Source organism: Microtus oregoni, unplaced genomic scaffold (assembly GCF_018167655.1).
Source record: "Microtus oregoni isolate MIOR12 unplaced genomic scaffold, Mior012 000007F_ref0000211, whole genome shotgun sequence".
In the NCBI taxonomy this organism is placed as follows: Eukaryota; Metazoa; Chordata; class Mammalia; order Rodentia; family Cricetidae; genus Microtus; species Microtus oregoni.
In genome coordinates, this window is record NW_024543066.1 from 9,070,672 (window position 1) to 9,087,084 (window position 16,413).

Sequence of the window (16,413 nt, forward strand, 5' to 3'; positions counted from 1 at the left end):
GTCTGCACAGGGATCCCTTACAGTCAGTTCCACTTACTGATTTTAATCTGGATTAATGTGAAAAATTCTATGAAGCCAGAAAACAATGTTAAGAGTTCTGTATCTGTTTGTTTGAGCTTTTGCCAATCTCTTCAAAGTAAGCAAGAGGTTATGATGGCTCCGAATGTTTAGGCTTACTGAGTCATGATCTCTGAGATAACGACCAACAAATCAAATGCGTTGTTAATGCAATGCTTGAGTATTATATGCCAAGGCACTGAGTCTACAAAAACATTGCCCAAATGGTTTTACCTTTTTCTACATCGTTATGTTGTTTTTAATTCTAATAGGAAAGTATTCACCCTATGTTTTATTGTAGCAGTGTGAGCCTAGTTTTCCAAGCCTGGCTAAACATATGTCTTGACTAGAGGAATATACAGCAAAGGATACCTATAGAGAAGCTCCTCGGGTCCCTTCCCACAAACTGTTGTCTGAAGATTTGGCTCCTGTAAGTCTCTCAACAGGCAAATTTTGAATCTGTGAGGTACTTTACTTGTTAGTTACTTCTATGGGTAGTAATATAAGAGTTTAAAAGATGGAGGTGGAGAGGGGCAAGATTTTGCTTCTGGAGATCCCTGTCCACATTCCCTATGTGCTGGTCAAGTCTCCCCTGAGATGAAGAGCCACAGTAGAAACTGGTGACTGTTTTGGACCCTTCACATTTGAATTGGTTGAAGAAGAGACTTGTTAGGGAAGAAATAAACACCTTTTAAATGATAAAAGATATTAAAAGAAATTTCTTCTTATCTGGAAAAACTTTACTTCTCAGGAGCTTGGCATCATGATTTATTAATGTGTATGACATAGCAGGTATTGTCTCTAGAAACTGACATTAGTATTTTACATAAAACACTACCTGAACATGCAGCATAATCATCATGTCTGTACAGTAAGAGACTGTCACTCCTACCTATGGGCCATGATGTGACTGGCAGAACCAGGCTATAAATTTAAACCAAAGAATGCTTCAGAAAGAAAACCCTTCATGATATCTGTTCACTCTGGTTCCACTGCTACAGTTCAGAAATTTCATCCAAAATAACTAGAATGATTCCGATTGTGGACAGCAAGGATGTTCCTGGCATCGGGATTGAAGATGTGAACGACAAGGAAGAGGACAAGTAGGAAACAAGGTGAGAGGTGAGTGGGGGCACTGGGATTTGGGTTGGATGAAATGCAAGCAATCACTGCAAATAGACCCCATAAGGGTTAAAACAGCAGTTTCCATTAAATGCTATTCCCAAAACATGGACGCTAAGGAGACAGAGAATGACTGTATCTGTGTTTTTGAACATCTCCACACACAGGCTATATGAGGGGGGTAAGAAAACAACAACAGCTCTCTCTGCATTCTTTTAATCTTTGAATTTGATTTAAAAAATATTAATACCTGTGTATTAGACAGTGTACTCTTTTGTGAAACAGTACTTTCTATACTATGAATATATATTACTCTCATTGGCTAGTAAACAGCTGGGAGGCCAATAGGTGGGCAGGAAATTAGGCAGGAAAGCCAAACAAAGGATGATGGGAAGAAGGAGGGCAGAGTCAAGAGTCATCAGCCAGATAAAGAAGGAGAAGGAGATGGATAGGCTATGCTAATAAAGGTACTGCCATGTGGCGGGGCATAGATAAGGGATATGGGTTAACTTAAAATGTAAGAGCTAGTTAGTAATAAGCTTGGGCTATTGGCCAAGCATTTACAGTTTATGTTAAGCCTCTGAGTCAGTCATCTGGGACCTGGTGGTCAGGACAGGAAGTGCTCATTTACAATTATCTTCTTCATCGAGGTCCCTATCTACCAAAGTCACATTCATCTCCCAAAATAGGACTGCTGCCTAAAAAATAACCGTTCTACATGGGCTCTCAGGGGACAGGAGGCACTTCATATCAGAACTATTAAAACATCCTTTACGCCTCTAGCAATTCACTCTTTATCAAACATTAAGGCAAGTTTTCTGAGCCAACATTAAATTTTCCATTTGGCTTTTCACAACCAGCCCTTGTATATGCCATCACTCTGTGGGGCTGAGGTTGCTTTTAGTCTTTCCTTGCCTCTGAACTCCAGTTCTGGGATTTAAAGAGTTAACTTGATACAGCACTATGGTACTACCACTAAGAATTAGAAGCATATCTGAAAGGATAATACCGTCTTTCTTACAAAACAGAGAGGTAGTCTGGGGTCACTTCTTTTTAACTCTTTAACTTTTTAAACTTAATCATTGTAGTACAGGCTGCTTGGTCGTTCCCGGCTGCCCAGCCACAAAATGATCACATACAAACTGTATTAATTAAATCACTGCTTGGCTCATTAGCTCTAGCTTCTTATTGGCTACATCTTTATCCCATTTCTATTAATCTGTGTATCACCACGTGGCAGTGGCTTACAGGCAAAGTTTTGGCATGTCTGACTCTGGCAGTGGCTCCATAGCATCTCTCTGACACCACCCTTTTTCCTCCCAGCATTCAGCCTAGTTTTCCCTGCCTACCTAAATTCTGCTTTGCTATAGGCCCAAAGCAGTTTCTTTATTCATTAATGGTAATCACAGCACAGAGAGTAGACTCCCACATCAAATCAATTTCAGATGCACTAAAGTCATGCTTTCTACAACTAAGAATATAAATACTGGAATTATGGAAATATAATTTTATTGTCAATACCTTTCTTTCAGAGGCCAGACTTCAGACCATTGATCATACTCAATAATTGCCACCAAAAGGAATGTCTATGTGTTCCTTGAAAGCAAGACTTGAAACAAAGCATGTAAAAACAGACTACAACATGATCAGCTCAAAGAAACACTACAGAATGGTTACTCTTCTAAATGCTTCATATTTATTAATTCATTTTGTTCTGATTTTTATGGCTAATAGAATTAACAAGAACTTTATAAAGTAATATCTTCACCTTAAGAAACTAAGAAAAATGATGAATCAAAAATATTAGAGAACGCGAAGCTGGAAAAATCTGGGAGCACAGATTTGAAAGAAAGTGATGGATATATTGACAAAACCACCCCTGCTAACTGCCTACCTGGTGCCTGCCTCATGAGCATCACTCTTGGATTCAAAAGTCTACATATTGAATTAGGGAAGTCTTCTCAATATAATTGATAGCGCATGTAAGATGTGTCTAGTGGGCTGTAAGAGTCCCTGAGAGACACACAGTAAAACGTGGCAAAGCCCTGCTTCCAGTATTAGGGGGAGGGGACTGGAGCAGGAGCAAAACCGAAGTGCTGACTTTAATACCTGCAGGGACAAACAGCAAGGACAGGAGAATAAAAGTTCCACGTTAGTAGACTTGTTGGTGATCCATGAGGGCAGAAATGAGGACGGACATAAAGTTTAAGACACGTAGACTGGCGATATAAGATGGGAGGGTAATAAAGTACAAAAAAAATGCATTTTCAGTCAAGAACATCAAAACACTAGTTTTGATTTGATCTGGTTTGATTTTGTCCCATTTGCCTAAAATATCAAGGTCAAATTTTACATGGTCACAACAAATCTTTCGACTTTTCTAGATAGGCACAAATGTTTCCCTCAATTCTACTCTGTGTATGTTCCTATTCCACCAGTATGCTCTTCCTTTGGAGGGAACAAGTGAAGCTGATAATTCTCTGTGGGGATAAATGTTTTTAGAGGGTGTCGATAAAGTATGAATAACCCATCCTGATGGCTAATTCAGGTAAGCACATTTGTTTAATATAATTGTGTGAAATAAGTGAAACAGCTTCTCAGAAACTAACCATTCAAAATCTTCGTCCAGTGAAAACAGGTTGCTATTGTGTGTCATGGGAAAACACAGCCTGCAGAGTGATTGATGTTCTTTTGTGCTTCAGACATTTCATTCCTCAGGTAAGTTTTATTCCATAAACCAAGTCATTTGGATAGCTACACTCTAACTAATAAAGAAACTGAAAGAAAACATAACTAAAGTCAAGATCAGCATCATTTAGGTGACAGAGACCAGATAGTACCAGAACTCGAGTTTACTTAGAATAAAACTTTTAAAAACATGCTAGTGTTTGAAAATATATAGGGCTGTTTCTGCCTTATTTATGGACAGTTATCAGTTAAGCTATTGTTTAAGGGTCTGTTCAAATAGATATAATCAACTGGGGGGGTGCCTAAGCACTTACTTTAGTTCTCTGTAACTTTTTTGGGGAAAGGATGTTGCCAATAGTTCAGGCTGGCTTGAAACTGGTAGTACAGCCTCCCAAGTCTCAACAGCCTGCATGGCATGTATGTCCATGACCAGAAGGGCCAGAAAAGGGTATTGGATCCCCAAGAGGTGGAGTTACAAGTGGTTGTAAGCCACCCAACGTGAGTGCTGGGCACCAAACTCAGGTCCTCTGGAAGAGCAGCGGGCACTCGACCACTCAGCCCTCTATCTAGGCCCTGTTAATTGTTTATAGGTGTCACATATGCCTGGTCTCTAATTTGTGACTATAAATTACATCACAACAGCCTTTAGTTTTTGAAGTGTCACTACTGATTGTTGCAATACGGAGCGGCGGGCTGTGTCCCGCCACCCGGCTAGCTTTACCCGAAATAATTACACGGAAACTGTATTCTTTTAAACACTGCCTGACCCATTAGTTTTAGTTTCTTATTGGCTAGCTTTTACATATTGATCTAACCCATTTCTATTAATCTGTGTAGCCCACGAGCTGGCTTACCAGGAATGATCTTAACCTGCATCTGTCTGGAGTGGGAGAACCATGGCGACTCCCTGACTCAGCTTCTTTCTCCCAGCATTCCGTTCTGTTTACTCCGCCTACCTAAGGGTTGGCCTATCAAATGGGTCTAGGCAGTTTCTTTATTAATAAGAAATCACTCCCACATCAACTGATCTTCTGAATTCCAGTTAAGAGACAACAACAACAAAAAAAAAAAAAACGGGGAAACTCTAGTTTATAAGGAAAATGTGCTTTTCATTTCATTGGGGGGAGCTGTTAGGATGAATATTAAATACTGATATTTCTACTTCTGGATGGAGCAAAAAGGAGCAGGATGGAGTGGTGATGACAAATAATTGGCAATGGACAGAATATAGAAAGAATGACAGATGCTGAATAAGTCTGTCTAGCTGGGCATGGTACACACATGTTATCCCAGGATTTGAGAGGCTAATACTGGAAAACACCAAGTTTGGGGATGCCTACGCTACAAAGGAAGATCATGTCTCAAAAGCAAAACTGATCTCCATCTGCCAGTTAGAAATCCCAGGCTCACAGACTATCAGAATCGCCCATCTAAGAATCTCTCTACTACTCCTTTTCTGGTTTGTGCCCACCTCTCACACTTTCCAGTGACCTGTGAGGATTTTTTTTAGTTAAAACAAATGCAAAATGAAAGGGTTTAAAACTAATGATCATAAGGATATTGGATATATCACTTTATTTTTGATGCATTTCTCATAGTATATAAAGCCTGCTATAAAATTTTTATGAAAACCCTGCCTTTAAAATGTTGGATGAAACAAAAATTGCAAAGAAATGAAGGAAAAGAGACAACTAGATGGGAGAGTCCTGTCCACGTGAATGACTCAAAGAAGAGTTAGTCCAAATAATTACTAATCCTCTGAACATTGGAGGAGTAGACCTTGAATTTTGGCCTCGCCATCAGGGTAGGCTGTAGGTGACCCTTGTAGAAAAGTAAGAACATAGTACCAGGGTCCTTAAAAAGAAAAAGGGAAACAACCTACAATTCTGCATACTTCATTCCTCCTCCACGTGTTCTTGTCATGTTTTCCCTTTCTCTATTTAGTTAAACATCACATACAACATGCACACATTGCAAAATAATGAAGAGAGCAAGACTGGAGAGGGATGGCTGCATTCATCTCCCAATATGAATATCCCAATATTATAATAACGTTTTATTAGCTTACCAAGAGTGCAAATAATGAACAGTGAACTAAAAAATAAGATTATACAACCAAATCTAGAATACAAAGTAAGTCGTTATTTTAAGCAAATAGACTATGTCAAAGCTCGAGAAAATTTCAACCTGGAACAAAGGTTCTCTTTGATGAAGACCCTTTGATGCTTTCAATAAAAGCAGCTCTTACCCTGAGGCTCCATGCTAGGACTTCTATGATCCCTTGAGGATAATCAAAGACCAGGTTTTATATGCCTGCATTTGTGACATTCAGTAAGGATCCAGTTAAGCATGGGTGAGAATTTCTTTCCAAATCTTTTCAGTATTATGAGATTATTTTTGTCAAATCTGCCCATGGAAGTGTATTTATATATGGTTACTGTACAAATAGGTTCGTATGAATGCTGGAATGGATGGCAGAAAAAAAGAGAAATCCTCCACTAGATGTTCCTACCTCTCTACAGACTCATGGTGCCCCAGACAACACACCAGTCTACACAGAAATTCCACTATAATTTTTTTTAATAAAAAAGAAGGTATCCACACTCTTCACTTGTCAGCGATTATAAAATTCCCAAATGGTCGGTTTCTTACCAAAGGCATTCAGAGGCACGTCGCATTTAAGCCATTTCATTATAGAAGAAAAATTACTTAGAAGTAAGATGAGTTGTGTACACGTCAGCCTAGCACGGCATTTCAATCATTTCTGTATTTTTACCCTCCTAGAACACAGTCCTGGTAATGAGGCGTGAGAAGCCATTAACTGAACCATTCACACGTCAAATAGATGCTGTTGCCAGTTTGTTCTCTCGATAGAAATGATGAACAAATGATTTATTTATAACTGATAATCATGATAACACACCTTCATGCCCCTTCATCTCATTATAGTATAAATATGTTGTGATTGTCTTATTTCATACCCAACCTAAAACCATTTTCCCATAAACCCACAAGGTCAAGATTTGGCTACCTTGTCTCATTTTTCCTTTCATTTTTTATCTTTCCAAACATCAATAGAATTTGCCCATATCCTAAAATTAAGAAGCTGAGGTATGACTCCTAAGTCGATGGAGAATACATGTGCATGATATGTGTACAATCACTACAAAATGACACTTCTCAGTATGAACTTAGTAAGTTCACATTGTTTCCCTCCTGCAAAGGAAATAAATGGGCCCAGATAGGAAAGATGACGGAGGCTAGCTTGCTCTCAGAGAGAACGTATCAGGGTAAGGAAGGCTGGGAGGTGATTCTGTTGGAAAATTGCCTGTCACACAGTCACTAAAGACACGAGTTCAAATCTCCAGCACCCACATGGCTCACATCTACAATCCCAGAGCTAAGGGATCCATGAACACAGGAGGATCCATCAGCCTCATTAGGCAGTCAACCTAGAAATTTTTGAGCTACAGATCCAGGGAGAGACCCTGCCTCAAAAACATAAGATGGGAAACAGATGAGGAAGAAATTAGACATATATATCTTGCTTTATTTTATTGACAAAATAATATTTTAAATTAGAGAGCAGAGAATAACATTTATCTTGAAATTTTCATTTTTAATCCCTGCTACATAACCCTCTGGACTCTGTCTGGACTTGTTCAGGGAGTAGGGCTGCTTCTATTTAATAGAAACTACCATTTGTAAAACTCGCCATCCCTGTCTCAGAACATCATCTTTAAGACAGTTTGTAAGAACTGCACTTCAGAGCTACATCTAAGAAGTTAAAACCCTGCTGATAAGTGGTTATGTTTTACTCCCAGTGAGGAACAGAGCAATGACCTATCTTGATATTTTGATTTGGGAATCTAGAGCTGGGCTGCACTCAGCAACACCAAGGCAGAATTAGCTTCCACTTCCTGCGGAATGTCCCGCTTTCTTACGTTTCACGTTTCACAGTTTTTCTTCTTCCTAATTCTACTTGGCTGATCTTGCTTATTGCCTCTTTTACAATAAGCAGTATGAATTATTCTGGAAGAAGCAAAATGCACAAGCAAACAAGCTAAGGATGCCATTATCAAAACGTTCCTCTTCTCTCTTTTATTGAAAATACATTTTTCATACCATAAAGTGTAATTAAGGTTTCCCCTCCCCTGACTCCTTTCAGAACCACCCCAGCTTGTATTCTATCCAAATCCACACTTTTTCTTCCTAGCACCATGCCTAGTCTTCCATTATCCTAGTAATAATTCATTCTTGGTTTGCGATTTAACTATGAACTGCTGAGGTAAAATGAATGACGGGAGGGGGGGAGGGACGCGCGCGCGCGCGCGCGCGCGAGAGAGAGAGAGAGAGAGAGAGAGAGAGAGAGAGAGAGAGAGAGAGAGAGAGAGAATTTCCAGACGTGGTTCAAATATAAAGCTCATCAAACATATTAAAAGCATATTCTTAGGTGATGGTTTAAATGTCTGGCAGAGTACAAGATCAGAAGAGATAGCTAAGGTGAATTTTTAATTTATCAATATTTTAAAAGGTATTTACTTAGTATAGTTTAAAATTATCAGACTGCCATTAGGTCATTATTTTTTAATTAAAATTTATCATGGTTTATTTACAATCAAGTTACCCCTTCTAATTAAAAAACCATTCAGTTTCCACCTCCTTGGTACCTGCAGGCTCTTTCTGAGCTGCCCGTCTACCCCCCATTCATCAAGCCCCAAATTGAAGTAGCAGCAGTTTTCTCAATGATTCTCAAATTCACTCCTAAACTTTCTTGAATACAGTTTTATGATTTGCTTTAAACTATTTCCTTCCATTGATATTGAGACAGGGTTCAATTGTGAGTCAGCTTTTTTATTTATCTAAACTCAAGTACGTATACAATACTAATAAAAAAATAAACACCCCCTAACGATGTTTAAAGCTGTTCAAGCTTGCTCCTTTCTCCTCTCTTGTGTGATAAAGCACTCAAGAGCAGCTTACGAGAAAAATGGGCTTTTTTGACTAAACAGGAGCCTGGAGGCAGGAACTGAAGCAGGTTCCATGAGGAACATTCCTTACTGGTTGTTTCTTCTGTATTGACAAAATCAGCATTTTTATATCACCCAGGACCATTGTCCAAATGAGACTTGCTTATGGGACAATCTGATGGAGGCTTATTCTCAAGTGAAGTTCGCTTTCCCCAGAGGACGCTAACTGTGTCAAGTTAACCAATACAACCAAACAAAAAAATTAAAACAAAAAATACTAACCAAAACATTTGTTTAAAGGACAACTTTAACTTGCATCTGTGATTCTATGCTTCATAGGAATTGGGGGGCGGGGATTAAATAGCTATGATTTTCTTTTCTTTTCCCTAACCTGTTGAGGAACTGAGTCAGATCTTACTAGAGTGAAGTCTTCCCAGATATGACTTTGGATTAAGAAGAACTGCATTTGTTGTAGTGTGGGGTAACTTATCATAAATGTCCTATATTGAAGTATTTGAACATATGACAGAATATAATACTTTTTCCCCAGAACAGATGAATGTGAAATGAAAAGAAATTGAAATTGTTGAAAATTCCACCAAGGAGTGACTTTTTCACATGGCAGAACTTTGACTATTCAAGTTGAGTTTCTCAACTTTCTAATATCAGCAAAGAGTCATTCAGGGCTTTTGAAATGTCACAATCAAAAGTTATATAAATATCTCAGATGGGTAAATGAGATATGAATTGGAAAGTTCCTCTCTTGGACAGTATGAAACCAGGGATCCTTTTTCCCTTTTCTCCCCCCTTTCCCTTCTCTTCTCTCCCCTTCTCTCCTTCCCTCCCCTCCTTTTCCCTCCCATCCCTTTCCTAGTTTCTGTCAAGAAGTTCTGTTTATAGTCTTTACCTCCACTCTCCAAAACAGTCTGAATATCTAGGAAGAAATGGGGCTGGCATTGAGAATCTGTGAAGAAAGGACATTAGATGACATTTATGTGATGGAAACACACAAATAATGCCAGAGGACAACTCAATTTTATTTAGAATGTCCAACTCAGGTAAATTTGAGTACCTTAAGTCCTAAGCATCTCTCTCTCTCTCTCTCTCTCTCTCTCTCTCTCTCTCTCTCTGTGTGTGTGTGTGTGTGTGTGTGTGTGTGTGTGTGTGTGTGTGTGGTGTATGTAGTTTTGTTTTGCTTTGTTTTGAGACAGGGTCTCACTATCGAGTTTTGCCTGGCTTAAACTCTATTAGACCAGGCTGGCCTCAAACTCATAGAATCTCCCGACCTCTGCCTTCCTCCTGTTTCCTTCCTCCTGTTTCCTTTCTCCTGCCTCCTCCTAACTATTCATACCTCCTCCTATCTCCTGCCTCTGTCTCAAGTGCTTGTTTTAAAGGCATCCACCTTCATTAAATTATTATGAAACATGGAAATAAATATATACAACATGCTGTATTAATCTTTTTTATATGGCTGATAAATAGCCATGGAAGAAAATCCAAAATGTAAATCGTTGTTTTCTATGTATTCAGATTATATGTGTCTATTTATGCATACATATGCATTATAAACATATAGTTGTATGTATGTATATCTGAATATGCTGTGTAATATTCTTCTATATTTATACTTCCATTCAATAATATTAACTGAGAACTTACTGTGCTTGACACCACTGTGGATTAAAAGAATTAGAAGACAGAAAAAAAGGCACATAAATGAGACTTATCTCAAATTCAAAATAGGAACTTTAATTATAAGTAATGAAAACAATGGTGATTTTTAAAAGCCCTATGCCTGTCTATAGTGCCCTAAGCAATAGAGTATGCTCTAAACATAACTCCCTGGGTTGTATTTGTTTGACTTTCTCCAAGGTCAACCATCCCCTTGAACTTATGATTCTTTAGCTAAGAATGTAGATGAGGTTTAACCATGTGATCCTCAGATTATGCGAGCACCAACATTAGGAGAAAACTAGAGTCCATAAGTTTGATTTACACTGGGAGCTGAAAACTCATTTTTTACCTGCAATGGCTTCTTAGAGGAGCCGCAATGCCAGCTCACCCAAATCCCATCTCCTTTGCCCTTTCTGGGTTCCAAACAGATGGAGGCAAAGGCTGACAGTAAAACGAGGTTGAAGAGTTAGGACTCACAGAGACAGGACTCTGTCTAAAGAATTTATAAAATTGTCTCTGCACCCCAACATTTGCAAACATTAGCTAAGACAGAGAATGAGAGCAAAAGCGAGTAGACAAAAAGCTCAGAAAATAATAGAGAAACAAAAAGGTGTATAACTTTTCTTCCTCAGACATTTATTTAAAAATATTCTTATGGTTTTTCATTCAGAATTTTTGAATGTGAAAATTTCATTTATGAATTTAAGATGACTACAAGATAAAAGGTAAAGTTTTATCATTCACTTGCAAGGTCTTGATTTGAAAAAATAAAGTTTGTTGATAAAATTCAAGGTTAAATGAAATACCGTGAAGCTTTAATGTTAGGTTAATAATGAGGAGCCTCAGGGATCACTGCTAGCACAGGTGTTCAGTGTAGTTACTAATGGCTTGGAAGGGCAGTGAGCATTATGGATGCACACTTGCATGACTGCGGAGATATTTATAGCCATCAGAACAGGTGAATGACTGCTTTTCTTGACCCATTCAGCAGCAATTATTTGAAATACTGTAGCAAACGATCAACAAAAGAAAATTACTGTGAATTAAGTGGGATTACCCATGTTTTCTTAATATGATAATAACAACAAAAATAGTTATTGCCTTGCAGGCAAGAGTGGGCACATCTAAGACATCTGTCTTGGTGAACAGATCTGCAGAAGAAAAAAAAGATGCCCAGAAAATGAGAGAAATAGCAAAAATAAATAAATAAATAAACCAGTTACCTAAATCTGTGACTGTTGCTGGAAATTCTTAGAAGAGATTTGTTCAAAGGGAGGATATTGTTGGGAAAAATTGTACATCCCTAAACTACATACTAGAATTATCTAGGGATTTTCTAGTTTCCCATCAGCCTTCACTCCTCTCCAATGCCCAATCACTGGACACGGCAGCTTATCTAAGATGAGAATCAAGTTAACAACACTCCCTTCTCGCAGCTGCTTTGCTTTGTTCTAAATGACTTTACTGATACTATTGTTTGTGTTAAACTTCCTGTGTTGAAGACTTCAAAACTCAGAAAGTCACACATAATTCTTTTTCACATGATATAATAATCTCAATTATGGAAACATTGATTCTAATATCGCCTCCCCTCAACATAACATTACTTAGTCATTCTGTATACATGAGAAAAGCTTAAGTATAGTAACATAAACTGTCAAAAAATAACACTTTGAGTTATAAGTTGTTTGTTAAACTCTTTTCTTCAACAACTTATGTTACTATACATATAAACATAACTTTTATAACTTCTTGGAACCCAAAACTTTGTTTTATATTTGCTTTACTTTGACAATTATAAACAAAAGTGGGTAAATCTTTAAGGTGTGTGTTGATGGTAGATCATCTACTTTTTGTTTATTTTTTAAATTTACTGTGTTGTGATTTTGAGTCTCTCTCTTGCTCCTGGACACCAACTTACAAACTAATGGATTTCATCGAGTTTTCAAGCGTGAACACAGACTGTTTACAGCATTTGCTCCTGTGACAGCAACGCCACCCTGATCCCACTTGCCTATTCTCTCCCAGCCACCCTTCTGCTTATGTGTCTTCTTTACCAGACTCCAGAGCTGTATTTGTCTGAGTCTTTCTTTCTTATGCTACTTAACATAATGGTCTCTGCTTCCACTTTCCTACAAAGACAGAATCTTATTCTTTGTTATTTTATTTTTACTGGATTGATAACACCCCATTGTGTGTGTATGACATATTTTCTTTTCTATTCATCCACTCATATGCATCTAGGAAGATTCAATGGCATAGAAACAGTGGGAAGAGACATAGTGAATATGAATATGAGGATGTCACTACTGTATGCTGCCGCCGATTCCTTTGGGTGTGTATCTAGGAGCCGTATGGTTGGATCATATGGTAGTTTCTTTTTCTGCGAACTATCACACTGAACTTATAGTCGTTAATTTGCATTCCCTGCCAGTGTTGAATAAAGGTTCCTCATCCCCCAGTGTTCTTGCCAGCCCTTTGTGTTTGATGGTTTTCTTTACAGCAGTCACCTCTGACTGTACTGAGCTGAAATCTCAATGTGGTTCTGATGAACATTTTATTCCCAGCTGCAAACACTCTGAACAATCTTTACTGGCCAGGTGGATTTCTTCACTTGAAAGGTCTCCCATTCATTTGTCCATTTACTCATTATGTTATTATTTTAGTGTTCTATGTTTGAGTTCAGTACAGATTCTAGATATTAGCATTTGGATGAATAGATAGCAAGAATTTTCTCCTTCTATGTAGTCTGTATCTTCATCTTGTTACCAATAGCCTTGTGAGAACCTTTTAATAACACGCAATCTCATCTATCAATACTGGCCATTGTCATTTTAGCAAAGTCCCTGGCCATGCCCAAGTCCCTAACTGTGCCTGTATCTTCGAGTCTTTCTCCTGTGTTTTCCTCTGTTAGCATTACTGTCTCGTGGCTTCCTCTCCAAACATCTCTAATATATTATTAGCTGGTTTTTATACAGGATTACAGGCACAGACTAAGTTTCAGCATATTTACTGAAGAGGCCATCTTTTCTCCAATGCATACTTTTGACATCTTCATCACGTCCGATACCTATTGCTGTGTAGGTCTAATCCTGGGTACTTTGTCCCCACCTCTTCCAGTGCTCATAACAAGGACATCTGAGTGTTTGTCTATAAGATCCATGTGCAAACCTGAGAAAAATTTCAACTGTCACTATGAGTACTCCCGTACTCCCTTTAGAATTCCTAGATGTTCCAAGTCTTATGTTAAAGGAGTTATTTGATTTTAAGCAGTTTGATCTATATAATTTCCCTGCATCATCTGACATGCTACTGTCAGAGATTTAAGAAAGCAAATGAAGAGACATTCATTGATAAAGCCAAACTCTTGGGAATGAGGGGGTAACTCAGCTGGTATGGAGCTGGCTGCCTGAGAACAAGAGCCTGCACTTCATCCCCAGCCCTCATAGGTCAGCTGGGCACAGTAGAGCATGCCTGCAATCCCAGCACTAGAGAGGAAGAGACAGGAGAATCCCTGGAGCTGCTGGCCAGTTGGTCTAACCAATCAATCAGTGACCTCCAGACCTCTAGCCAATCAGTGACCTCCAGACCTCGAGCCAATCAGTGGCCTCCAGGTTCAGCCAGTAGCTTTGTCTCTAAAAACAGGTTAGAGAAGAGACTGAGGAAGATACCTGACACTGGCCTCTCCCCCACCCATACACATACACCACACACACACACACACACACACACACACACGAGAGAGAGAGAGAGGTGGGTGAGAAACACAGTAAAAGACTATTTTGGATCAAGAAAGTAAATAAGAAACCTTTGTTCAAGCTGCATATTTATTAATGAGATTCACTAGATTGTCTGAGATTGCCTATCCAAAACCTTAAATTATTAATTCGGAGAATAATTCATAATTCAATTCTGTTCATTTTTCCCTCTTAGATCTTCAGTTATTCTGAAGTACAGTTTGAGTATAATTTTAGCAAGAAAAAACAAGTGGTGAATGAGAATGCATTAGCAGATGGTCACGTGTCACGTGCAAATGATCTATCAATCATGCTGGTATTTTTAGGCATCGTCAAACTTAATTCCATCTCTAGGGGAGTTGATTTGCACTGAACAGTATGTAATACATCATATTTATTTTTAAAGAACATATCAGAATGGTCCTTGGTAATCAAATATGAAAGCATTACACCTCCTCTTTGGTTTCTCAGGCAAGCAGAAAGCAATGGAACTCCCAGTAGAAATCTCAACATTTTCTAAGAGAAATGTGCTTGCATCGTTTAGAAAAATCTACATTTATTGCCAGGCGGTGGTGGTGCATGCCTTTTAACTCCAGCATTCAGGAGGCAGAGGCAGGCAGATCTCTACAAGAGCTAGTTCCAGGACAGCCAGGGTTGTTAAACAGAGAAACCCTGTGTCAACAAACAAAAAAAAGAAAGAGAGAGAGAGAGAGAGAAAGGGAGGGAGGGAGGAAGATAGAAAGAAAAGGAAAGAAAAGAAAAGAAAAGAAAAGAAAAGAAAGAAAAACATCTTTGTGTCTGATAAGAGATTTTTTCCTGCTAATACCAAAATTAATCTAAAGTAGACCTAAAACTACAATAAAGCACTTGAGAAAGAGCTAGAATTTGGTTTTGATTTACATAGAAAAGATCTGCTTTTTGCTCAATATTGAGCCCACGATGATACAAGAAATTTAACAGGTTTTCGTTTATATCTATGAATTTTTAATTTTTTTTTCTTTTTTTGATTCTTTGGGGGTTTCGTCTCATGAATCTGATCCTTCTGATCCTACTCATCTCCCCATATCCTCACTTCTGCCTCTCCCAAAATCATAGTGAAACTTAACAACAAAAAACAAAACCGAGAAGAGAAGAGCCTTGCTGTGTTAGCTGTAGTGCGGCCCGCTGAGTCACACAGGTTACCCTTTAGTCCACTCATCTTTACTGGCAAGTGTTCATTGCCAGATTCTCTGATCTGACTCAAGGCCTGTGCTTTCTGCTACAGCACCAATAACGGGCTCTCAGAGGGCTCCTCTTGGACATCCTGTGTCAGGGAGATCCTGCTGTACTGGATCTGTAGGGTTTTCTCCTCAAATACTCTGACAGTTCATAGATGAGGTAAATACTGGGGTGGACCAATTCTTGGTCCCGCTTGGTCCCACTTCTGGACCTTAGTGGTTTGTCAGCTTGCTAGCTACAGGTCAAGCTCTCCAGCACTGCTGGCTACCTAATCCACGCAGCCTACAGCAAGGGGCGGGGTCTCTTCACCTGCTCTAAGGCCCTCAGATGCAGGTCCCCTCACTCTTATCACCAGGGGCAGGTTCTTATCACCAGGTCTACGGTTTTGCCTGGACAAGGCATAGGGTCCTGTGTCCTGATTGCTGTAGGGGGAATCTGAGGGGGTGACAAAGTCATCTCTGCCGCTCTCATACCTTCAGAACTGGTCTACCTGCGTCCACCCCTACCCCCACCAGGGTCTGCTCTATTATGCTCTCCAGGCAGGAAGCAGGGCCCAGTTTCCTGTTGGTTACAGCTAGTGTGGGGCAGGGCTAGTTCCCTCACTCTCATGACTCCAGGGCCAGCTCTCTAGACTGCCACAGGTAGCTAGGGGTGGAAGGGGAGGGTATCTTTCTGTCACCCGTGCTACCATATGGCAGATGAGGGGGGTCATTCTCATGTTTTCATGCCCTCAGGGTAGCTCACCTGTGCCCCCGACCACAGGGTCAGCTCTAGTGTGCTTCCCAGGTGAGGTGCACGCCTATGGCGAAGGGTGGGGTCGTCTTTCCTGTTTGCAGGGACAAGCTCTCTCCTGAGAGGCATGGCCACCCTTCCCAGGACCATTGCAGAGTGGGGCTGGCTCATCACAGCATAGCAAGCAAGCACGGCCATTCTAACACGGGTCATGG

General features: G+C 39.5%; 2 protein-coding genes across 2 annotated transcripts in view; one reads left to right on the forward strand and one right to left on the reverse strand.

Moving 5' to 3' along the window:
- The window catches only part of Lrrtm3 (leucine rich repeat transmembrane neuronal 3), a 175,128-nt gene extending 174,741 nt beyond the window's left edge, over positions 1-387 (forward strand). The window contains exon 4 of the transcript XR_005974591.1: positions 359-387. The gene's annotated coding sequence lies outside the window, so the exon portion shown is untranslated. The remainder of the gene's footprint in view (positions 1-358) is intronic.
- Ctnna3 (catenin alpha 3) overlaps positions 1-16,413 on the reverse strand; it is a 1,347,523-nt gene that overhangs the window by 971,997 nt on the left and 359,113 nt on the right. The gene's annotated exons all lie outside the window — the stretch shown is intronic.